The sequence below is a fragment of the Zingiber officinale genome, chromosome 11A, assembly GCF_018446385.1.
Source record: "Zingiber officinale cultivar Zhangliang chromosome 11A, Zo_v1.1, whole genome shotgun sequence".
NCBI lineage: Eukaryota > Viridiplantae > Streptophyta > Magnoliopsida > Zingiberales > Zingiberaceae > Zingiber > Zingiber officinale.
Window position 1 is genome coordinate 27,956,450 of NC_056006.1, and position 11,547 is coordinate 27,967,996.

At 36.7% G+C, this 11,547-nt stretch overlaps 1 long non-coding RNA gene across 5 annotated transcripts; it reads left to right on the forward strand.

Moving 5' to 3' along the window:
- Nucleotides 1-5,729: 5,729 nt before the first annotated feature.
- Nucleotides 5,730-8,489, forward strand: LOC122032316. Of its 5 annotated transcripts, none has more exons than XR_006126036.1 (7): nucleotides 5,730-6,229; nucleotides 6,315-6,450; nucleotides 7,288-7,394; nucleotides 7,496-7,589; nucleotides 7,816-7,878; nucleotides 8,008-8,115; nucleotides 8,294-8,489. It is a non-coding gene; the product is annotated as an uncharacterized LOC122032316 (long non-coding RNA). The 5 variants fall into 5 exon arrangements; XR_006126035.1 differs by having other exon boundaries at nucleotides 7,499-7,589; XR_006126033.1 differs by having other exon boundaries at nucleotides 6,315-7,394.
- Nucleotides 8,490-11,547: the final 3,058 nt, after the last annotated feature.

Sequence of the window (11,547 nt, forward strand, 5' to 3'; positions counted from 1 at the left end):
GATACTACTCTTGGACTAAGACATTAATTAAAGTGAGTTGTTAGTAACTTAATTAAATTAATGGGCATTCGATATCTTAAACACAGGGAGACTAACACACTCATAGTAAGAAGGAGCCCATAATGTAATTTGGGATTGGTGCGGTAGTGCAATAATAACTCTATTGATGAACTTGAGTTGTGTGTTTGGGGTGAACACGGGATACTCAAGCTCGTCGGAAGGCCAAAACCAATTTCTCCTCTAGGTCCTTGTTGTAGCCTCATTAATGCCTTAAATCCACTCATGGAAAAGCTCATCTTGGTGTCCAAGAGAGGGTCGGCCCATGGCTTGGTGACCAAGCCATGTGGTCGGCCACTTCCTCCTCAATAGGGCCGGCCTCTTGCTTGGTGCCCAAGCAAGAAGGGGTCGGCCACAATAATTCAAACTAGGAGGGGTATTTTGAATTTTTGAATTTTTGCTTTGTAGAAATCTACAAATTTTAAAAGAGATATTTTAAAATATAAAACTTTCCTTATTTGAATTAGGCCACACGGTTTAAAAGAAAGTTTAAAAGTTTAAAAATTTTTCTTTTTTAACCATCCTTATGGTTTTAGAAAAAAGGAAGAGAAGTTTTAAATTTTAAATCTTTTTAATTTTGTAACCATGTTTAAAAAAAGGAAATTTTAGAAGAGAAGTTTTAAATTTTAAAATATGGTTTTAATTTTTAAAACTTTCCTTTTTTAACTTCCACATTAGGAAATTAAAAGAGAGCTTGTAAAATTTTTATAAGAGCATTCCTTCTTTTCTTATAAAATTTTTACAAATTTATTTTTCCTTCCTATTAGGGTCGGCCACCCTTTCTTGGTGCCCAAGCAAGAGGCCGGCCAATCAAATAAACCAATCAATCATTGATTGGATGATTGAATCAATCAAGAGAAAGGAAAAGGAAAAATAAAAGGGGAAAAGGAAAAACAAGAGGAAGATTTTAATTTTTGTAAAAAGTCTTTTCTTATTTGCCTTAGGTAAGTAATATAAAAGAAGGGAAGAGGAGACCTCATGTATGATCAATTCTTATTCTCTTGTTGAGTCCTCTTGTGGCCGACCCTCTCCCTCTCTTTTTCCCCTTGCTCTCTTTTGTTCTCTTGTGGTGGTGGCCGGATTTTAGAGAAGGAGGAAGAAGGATTTTGGGTGGTGTTCATCTTGGAGGATCATCGCCCACACGACGTCCAAGGCGAGGTGAGGAATATGACAGAAGATCTCTAGGTTATTAGCATACAAAGAAAAGGTATAACTAGTAATTATTTTCCGCATCATGCTAGTTATTTTTCTTTGTAAGAATTCCAAACACAAGAGGCATTAGATTCTAGTTTTTCGAATTTGTAATTCATGTTTGTGTTTTTTTTTTATTTTTCAAATTTGTGATTCGATTGTTCTTTTTGGTTAAACCTAATGTTATTTTAAGAAATTAAATATTTAATTTCGTTAAAAGGTTTTGTCGAGGCAATGGTGGATGCTCCCATACCCAAGAAGGTCATGTGCCTTGCCATGTTTGTCCTGGGAACCGATTTTTGAAATAGATATTTAATTGAATTTGTAACATAAGTTGATTTGGATCAATAGTGTTAAGTTCCGCTTACGATCCAAGTCTAAACCATTAAGAACAGATAAGTTAAATTTGGAATCAATAATGTTAAGTTCCGTTTGCGATTCCTAATTTAACTTCTAAAGAACACAATAGGTTGTTTAGGAAAGGTTCAACACTTGTACAAAATTTTTGTACAGTGGAACCGGTACGATCTTCCTAGGACCAACCAACAGGGTGTTTGTTGTCTTGGTATATCGTCACTCACACGACGTCCAAGAAGAGGTGAGGAATACATCAAAAGATCAAGAGGTCTTTGGCTACAAAAGAATGGCACAACTAGTTCTTTGATTCTGCTGTGTAATTAGTTTAGTTTTTCTTTGTATCGATCCTGAACATCAACACAAGATGCCAGCGATCTTGTGCTTTGATCAAGGTATGCTTTGATCCGTCAAGTACTTGCTTGATTGATCAAACACATGTCTGATCGAACATGTGGGTTGATAGGAAAAGTTTTGTACTTGTGCAATTTTTTCATAGGGGAAATTGAAACAGAACGAAATTCCAGCGCCTTCAATATAAACCTCCTCTGCAAGATTACCATTAAGAAATGCATCGTTTACATCAAGTTGGCGAAGACACCACCTCTGATTCACAGCCAAATTAAGAACAATACGCATTATTACTGCATTAATAATAGGGATGAATGTATCATGAATGTCAACACCAGGGTGTTGATGAAAACCCTTGGCAACAAAGCGAGCCTTATACCGATCAATTAAGCCATTAGAATTACGCTTAATGTGAAACACCCACTTATTACCCACAAGATTTTGGTCTGGCGAAGGTGGGACAAGAGTCCAAGTCTGATTACAAAGAAGAGCATCATACTCTTCATGCATGGCCTTGTTAGGATATATACTAAAAGCCTAGCTTTTGTATAAATATTTATAAGAATCACATTGGTCAAATATCTATATTTATGCTAAGTGTAGTTGTCTGTTTAATTTATATTGTAGATAACATGGTGTGAGGAGACACACAAAAGTTCATGTTATCAGTTCTTTATAAATTATAAATAGTTGCTCACAACTAAGATGGAATGGGGCAAACCATTGGAGTGGTTGTAGCGTAATTAGGTATTAGTTTATCTTGACTAATAAATTACACTAGTACACTATGAGTGTATTGAGCAGGACCATTTGAGGTAGTTTCTTTTTATACTGACTATATAAAAGAACAAAACCTCTGTTATTATGAAAGTGTGTACTCTTAATCATGATATAATAACAAGCACGTATATTTAATATTTATTTCTTTAATTTATCAAAGGGTGTGATTTAGCTCGTTAAATCAATAGGCCCGATAAGTTGGGAAATGATATTATTTATATGGTGTGTTGTTGATTATAAAATGAAACTGTGTCCTAGTAATCTAGGTTGATGATGTCCCCTTAAGGAGCTCATAAGGATTGTCATGTAAACCCTACAGATGGACTTAGTCCAACATGATGATAAGGTTGAGTGGTACTACTCTTGGAGCTAGATATTAATTAAGTGAGTTGTCAGTAACTCATTTAATTAGTGTGCATTCAATATCTTAAACACAGGGAGAATAACGCACTCATAATAAGAAGGAGCCCATATTGTAATATAGAATTGGTGCGGTAGTGCAATAATAACTCTTTAGTGGAATGAGATATTATTGATGAACTTGAGTTGGGTGTTTGGGGCGAACACGGGAAGCTCAAGCTCATCGAGAGGTCAAAATCAATTCCTCCTCTAGATCCCTATTGTAGCCTCTTATATAAAGTCTTATATCCTCCCAAAGCCTAGCTTCTTAAGGCTCAAGCTAGGGCCGGCGAAGCCTGGCTTGGAGACCAAGCAAGGGTTCGACCAAGCTAAGCTTGGAGCCCAAGCTAGGGCCAGCCAAGCCTTGCTTGGTGCCCAAGCAAGAGGTCGGCCACACACAAGAAGAAGGAAGTTTTATTTTTTATAAAATCTTTCCTTTTATAGAGATCCATAAAAAGGATTTAAAAAGATGATTTTAATATAAAACTTTCTTTTTTTAGATTAGTCATAAAAGGAAATAAAAGGGAGTTTTTGTTTTGTTAAAAACTTTCATTTTATGTTGGTTTTAAAAGAGAGTTTTAAATTTTAAACTCTTTCCTTTTATAGCTTTCTACAAAGGAATAAAAGAGAAATTTGAAATCTTTCCTTATTTGTAGTTATCTATAATGTGAAAGAAAAATTTTAATTTTTGTTATAAAACTTTCCCTTTTTTTGAAACCATGTTTTATTTTAAATCTTATCTTTTATAGATATCCATAAAAGGATTTAAAAGAGAGAGATTTTAATTTATAAAATATTCCTTTTATAACTATCCATAAAAGAGATTTTAATTTTTTGTTTAAAATCTTTCCTTACTTGGAGAATAAGCTTGTGGTCGGCCATGCTATGATAAGAAAGGAAGTTTTATTTTTTGTTACAAAACTTTCCTTTTTTGCCAAGACCAAGAAATATAAAAGAGAAGGAGGGGGTGCATCACCCATGAACACATCTTCTATTCCTCTTTATTCTTCCTTGGTGGCCGGCCCTTGCTCTTTCTCTTCTCTCCTTTTGTTTTCTCTCTTAGAGGTCGGCGGCATCAATTGGTGGTGATCTCTTGGTGCCCGGTTGCTTGAAAGAGAAGAAGAAGAGAAGGAAGCTCTCTTGTCTAGCATCCCTTGGAGGATAGTTGGTGGCCGGATCTTGGAAGCTTTGGAAGAAGCTAGGGTGGACTACCTCTTGGAAGATCGTCGCCTACACGACATTCAAGAGAATGAGAGGAATACAATAGAAGATCAAGAGGTCTATAAGCTTCGAAAGGTATAACTAGTTATTAGTTTCCGCATCATGACTAGTTCATCCTTTTGTATAGATCTTGTAAAACCAAACACAAGATGTTATCGATTTTAAGTTATCATTTTTGATATCGATTTCATGTTTCGATAATGTGTTTCTATTGAGGTCTCTATAGTTAAACCATTACAACAAAAATAGCTTTTCGCAGCTTGCTATTAACAACGCACATTAAAAGCAAGCCGTTAATAGTATTATTAACGGCGTGCATATTGATGCACGCTGTTAATAGTATAAACTTAAAGAAGGAAAAAAATTACGTCTAGATATTAACAACGCACATTAAAAGTATGTCGTTAATACTATAAATATTTAATAACAATAACGACATGCAAAAATAAGCACGCTGCGAATACTTTCTAAAATTATTAACGGCATGCAGCATGCTGCGATTAGTTTAAAAAATAATAATAAAAAAAAATTATTATTTACGACCATGATTAAAAGGAATGTGTTTTGACCTAGCATGTTTTGACCAACTTTAATTTTTTTTAAATTATAGTTTAAAAGATAGTTATCTTTAAAAAAAATAAATTAAACAAAAATATGTAAATAATAAAAAAAATACATCCAACCCCAAAAGCCGATCAATAATAAACATGGTTAAAAAAATAAGTAAAGAAAAATTTAAAGTAAGTAATTAAATAAAAATGTAATAAGTAAAAAAACATAATTAAAATAAAAAAAAATGCTAGGTTAAAAACATAAACCGGATCAAAGTCGCCGAAGTCATCGCCGCTTCCTCTCCCACTACAGGAAAATTGATCTATTGTGATATTATCTTAATGACACTTATTTCTAAGTGTCATAATAAATACCTTATAATGATATTTATTTAAAAATAATACAAAAATAAAATAAAATATCATGTTAGATCCTTTATCTTGACATTTCTAATAAATGTCATTATTAATCCATTAATAATTAGTTTAATCTATTAATAATTAACCTTAGCAAAAATCCAAACCCTCGTCTGCACTTGTCACACCCTCTGTACTTTTCCCTACGGCGTCGAAAAACTTCTCACGCTGCACGCTGTAAGATATCGGAAAATTTAAATAATAAGGTTATTTGGGAAATAGCCTTATAAAATTTTTCTGGAATTTTTAGAAATTTTCTGGAAATTTTTCGGAGCTCGTACGACAGATTTTAAGGGGACAAATTGACGACGCGGATAAAGCCTGTTTGAGATACCCATTTAAGTGAAGAAATGTTTTATTTATATAATCCTTTTTCCTTATTTTCTTTCCCAAACGCCGAACCTTTCTTCCCCAACCCCTCGCGACCCGACTTCCCTCTCTTCTCTGTTCTCTCTCGTGGATGATCGACGCCGACGGAGCAAGGCTTCAGCTCCGGCGATCTTTTCTCTGCCGGAATCGACCCTTAAGCTCAGATCTAGCCGAATCCCTTCTCCTTCTCAGTCCGATCTCTCTCTTCTCTCACGCGGAAGATCCGACGCACTCGACGCCGACAGAGGGCAACTGCTTTCCGACGATCTGGGCCTCTTCGCGTCGCCTGAGGACCATCGCCGGTTTCTTGAAGGTGCTGACTCTGTCCAAGCTCTTCCGATGGAGCGATCCCTTCCTCGGCCGGTTCTTACGCGTGAGCGACGATGGCTAGGTGGCTAGGGCACGGTGGAGGGCTTGGTTTTGGTTGTTTCCGACCGATTGACCCTTCGTTTCCTCCTTCTTGAGCTGTTCACATAACGATCCATGGCTCCTCAAAGTGGATCGGATTGGGCGATACCTTCTGGAGGCAACCGATTGAGGTAAGCTTAGGTCTTCTTCTCTGTTACCGATCCTCTTCTTCTTTTCGGTTGAATTAGGTTACAGATTTGGAGATGTTGGTATCAGGGAGGTGTTCTTGAGCTGCCGGGAAGAGGCTAGAAGGATGGTTAATTGATCAGTGATCTCCCTGCTTGACCTCCTGTTGTGATCCGATTGATTCCAATGAGGTTGAGTGTTGTGGATCAACAAGCACGACTGTGAGGTGAGGTTCTGTGTACTGTAGGTGTTCTTGGTTCTGCTCTACTTGTTCCAGCATCAACAGTAGCTGTGATTTGAGGTAAGGTGTAGGAATGAGGGTTAATTGGATTACTAGATCAGTTAGTATGATTGGTATATCATTAGTTGATACATGTTGTAATTAGTTGTTGATTGTGTGTAGATTTATTTAGTTTAGAATTAATCTAATGGATAAGAGTTCATCTCCTCTTAGGTTTCTGTATATCCTAATTCTCCCATGTTTCTACCTCTTTTTCTAACAATTAGGATAAGAGTTCTATGATAGAGTTCTAGGTTTTCCATACTTTATTTTCTTTTTTTTTTTTAATATCTTTTTTGTTTTGTTCTAGTTCTAGGTTTAGTATGTATATTATCTTGATGACATATTAAACGTTTTCTTTCAACTTAGGTTCCTGCAATCTCTATGATTCATTTGCAATCTAGTTTATTGAACTATCTCTCTTATAACAATTAATAGCAAATCTGTTTGGCACAGGCCAAAGAATAATCATATTTATATACTGTTATCCATAAAAAAAATTAACTTTGTGGCAATTACATGATGGAAGGACATAATACCAAGGAAAAACTTTGTCAGTTACCTCTACCTATTAAAATATAATGATAGGTTTTTTCAAGTTTTGTAATTACAAGTTTTGTAAAACTTGTGTGAATAATACATGATATTTATTTGTTTAAAATATAATGATGTAGGAATCAATTTTTTATATGTGATTTTCTTTCTTGGTAATCAAAAAGTTAACTTGCATGTTTGATTGTTTTGGAGATTTTTTGTCTTAATGAGTGATTCACCTTTGTTTAGAACCCTCCCAAGCTGGCTACTCCTCTATTTGATACTAAAATGGAAGAGGACCCTAAGATGACATACATAGACCTAGATAATCTTCAAATTGTGTTTTGAACGAAGAGGTATTTAATTATATTCACAAGCATGATATATATAAGTCTGCCACTAGATTCATGTCTTTAATGTACTGTTGAATTGATAGCACTAATTCTTTTTTGCACAGTAGTGTTTGGTCTTGCATTGTGATGGCGTCTGAGTGTTGGCTTGGTCTCTGTTGGCTTGCTACATATCTAGAAAGCTCCATGATTTGTGCTAAGGTAGTTCTTCTCAACGAGCATATCTGAGATGGAAATTCCATGCTACTTGCTTTTCCGAGTTTGATTTGCTGCTACAAGATCGGAAAGATATTATGTAATTGTTGTTCCTTCTGGTTGAACAGTTTCACTTTTCCGTCTTAGTTTCTTGTATGTTCTTTGTTAAGTAATTACGTGGATTTAATTCTTATCGGTAACAGCTTAAGCGTATCCAATTTGGATTTTCCAGCTCAAAATATCAGTAGATTTGTTGTGGTAGTGCCTTAACAGAATTTGAGACTTCTCCATTCAGGTAGGTTATGCTCATTTGACTCACATTATGGTAATTATTTTTAATTTTTTATAATTTAAGTAATAAGTAATGATATATGTATCTTTTGAATTATGTCGTAATGATTTTGTATATATTTCTATATTTAAGGAAAAGACAAGTCCGGTAGATACAAAAATTACAAGATTGCAAGTTTGGATTGAAGGTCACAAGAAAAAAAATGGGGAGCCTAGTACTCAAGCTGTTGGAGAGAAAATAGTAAGCATGTCCACTCATTTTAGATTCCTTTAGTATTTTATTTCACTGATCTTGTTTTTCATAAGAATTTATACTTAAGATCTCTATTTATACAGCCTAAAATGTTTTTTTTGTACCTCCTTGTACATGTGTTCAAGCTGTTTTTTACTTGTGAGTTGGTACATGTGTTCAATTTCAGGTGGACCTAATTCGACCAAATGATGAAATGCAATTTCTCGATGATGCAATAGGAAGCACGGTCGCATGATTATCTAAATTTATAGTATTGTGTGATTGATACATATTATACTAATTTGTTTGGATTGTAAGTTGAATTGTTGTTATGTAATTGCTAGTTTGTTAGAGATTTCATATATTGTTTTAGATGTTTTGAGTTTTTGTGGTATTAATTCTGTATGGATTTGATTTGTACTAAATTTGTTGTAAAATTTTAATTTATTATTTTTGTCAAATTTTTTTAATATAGTTAAGACCATTAACAATATACGTTTGCGCACTGTCGATAGTATTTTTCGCAGCGCGCAACGCACGCCGCAGATACTATTATTCGCGGCGTGCTTTCCACGCTGCGGAAAATACTATCCGCAACGTGCAAAGCACGCCGCGGATAATAGTATCCGCGGCGTGCGTTGCACGCTGCGAAAAATACTATCCGCAGCGCGCAAAGCATGCTGCGGATAATAGTATCCGCGGCGTGCTTTGCGCGCTGCGGAAAATACTATTCGCAGCGCGCAAAAGCACGCCGCGAATAATTTATGACTTTCAACAGCTTTTAACTGTGCAGCGCGCAATGCGCGCTGCGAAAAGTGAATTTGCGTGCTGCGAAAAGCCATTTTTGTTGTAGTGAACCTAGTTTACTATAAGAAGTTAAATATCTAATTTCTCTGTGAGGCTTTGTCTAGGAAGTGGTGGATGATTCCATACCCAAGAAGGCCTAGTGCCTCACCATGTTTAGCTTGGAAGTTGATCTTAAAAATAAATATTTGATAACTTCTGTAATATGGTTTAACTTAGGAAGATCACATCGATTGAACTTGGAGTAAGAATGTTAAGTTTCGTTCCCAATCCAAGTTTAACTTCTAAAGGAAAATTTGGATTAATAATGTTAAGCATCGTTTGCAATCCAAATTTAACTTTAGTAGAGCACATGGGTAGCTAGGATAGTTCTATGCTTGTACAAATTTTTGTATAGGGGAACTAGGACGGTATTCCAAGTAGCAACCAACGGGCTTGTACCTAATCCAGATCTTTGAGTGCCTACGTGACAGAGGAGGGTTCACAAGGTTGTGGAAGACTAGTATGAAGAAGATACTTTGGATTGGGTTTGTAGATGGCATTTTTAGAGCGAGTTTTCATGGGATGTTGGTTTAGAGAAGCGAGAGAGGGAGAAAGAGTCGGTGGGATAGAGGGTCGGTTGCAACCAAGTAGCATGGATGACTCAACAACAAGAGGTGATGATGGCGGAGATGGTGGCGGAGATGGTGGCGGTGATGTTGACAGCGGTGAAGAAGTCACTTGCGGATGGCTACGGTTAATGGCAGGTTGCGGCATTAGTGCTGGAGGGTCCCACGAGAGAACTAGTGCAGCAGAGAGCTCAGAGTCAGTGTCTATTACTGTGAAATCTAAGGAGGAGGTGATGGCAAATGGAAAAACATGCTCCACAAACTTAACATGACGAGATACAAAGACTCTTTTGAGAGCTACATCATAGCATAGGAAGGCACTCTGGGTGAGAGAATAGCCAAGGAAGACACAAGAGGTTGACTTGGAATCAAGCTTGTGGTGAGAGTAGGGGCACAACCACAGAAAGCATAGACACCCGAAAACTTGAAGCTTAGAAAGATCAGGAACGGTGGTGAATAATTTTTCAAAAGAAGATATCTGGGAGAGACCGACCTTAGGCATGCGGTTAATCAAATAGACTGCCGCAGCAAAGGCATAAGGCTAGAGAGTGGAATATATGCTTTGTGCAATAAAGTGAGACCAGTTTCGACTATATGACGATGACGGCGTTCATAGTATCCATTGTGTTCAGGAGTGTGTGGAGGAGAAGTAAGATGACTAATACCATGAGTAGTAAGAAAGGAGTGAAAGGCTAAGAATTCTCCTCCATTATCAGTGAATAGTATTTTGATAGTCATCAAGAACCAATTTTCAACAAGAGTTTTGAATGCAATAATGGTAGAGTATACATCTGATTTATTGCATAAAAGATACAGTCATATATACTTTGTAAAATGATCAACAAAGATAACATAATATTTGAATCCATCAAATGATGATATAGGAGATGTCCAAACATCAGAAAAGATAATATCCAAAGGAGCACGAGACAAAATATTAGATTTATGAAAGGGAAATTTATGACTCTTATTAATATTGCACGAAGTGCATGAAAAATTAGACAAAGTATTCGCAGGAAATGAAAGACCCAAGAATAAAAAAAATGTTGCAAAACATCTAATGACGGATGACCAAATGACTATGTCATAAGGAAATAGATGACGAGACAGACATAGAAAAGATGAAAGGCGATGATACGTAGACATAAATTTTGGCCAGTAATAGACATCATCTCTATGGACCCCGCTGACCAGTGTCGCTCCCGTACGACGATCCAACACCTAAAAATAGGAATCAAAGAAAAAAATGTAACAGGATTAGTAGTACAAAGTGCTGCGATAGGAATCAAATTTTTTGACATATATGGCACAAATAAAACATTGGAGAAAACTAAAGGAAAAGATGGAGTAGAGAAAGAGAAAGAACTAGTGTGTGTAATAGGTAGTCTAGAACCATCACCAATGACGACGCTATCATTTCCAGAGTAAGGCTCATGCAATGAGAGAGTAGTGAGATCAGTGGTGACATGATGAGAGGCGCCAGAGTCAACAACCCATTCCCGAGAATCAGACGAAGGTGTATAATGAATGGTAGTGTGCACAAACGATGCACTATATGGGGGGCGCGGAGCACGCGGAGGGCCGGCGAAAGCAAAGCAAGCATCGAGGCAGTCATATGACTGCACTGGCAAGTAGAGTGACCTTGGACACCACAAATCTGATAGCGCCCAAGATAACGATTGGGACTGGACACAGCTGGATGTGCAGGAGGACGCGCAGATAGCCCAGGAGTAGACATGCATGGCTGATGGGATATAGGCGAAACCTACTGGTGACCACCATGATAGTTTGAATTCCGATTACGAGAATTCCCTGTTGGAGCCACAAGAGCAGTCATTGGCATCGAAGATGGAGATAGTGTTGAGACTTTTAACTGGGCTTCATAGCTGAGGAGCTGCTCGAATGACTCATCAAAGGTAATAGGGGCGTCACGAACTTGTAGAGCATGTGAGATATTGCAGTAATATTGGCTAAGACCATTCAGGACACAAATAGAGAGCTCATTAAAGTAAACTTTGACATTCATAAG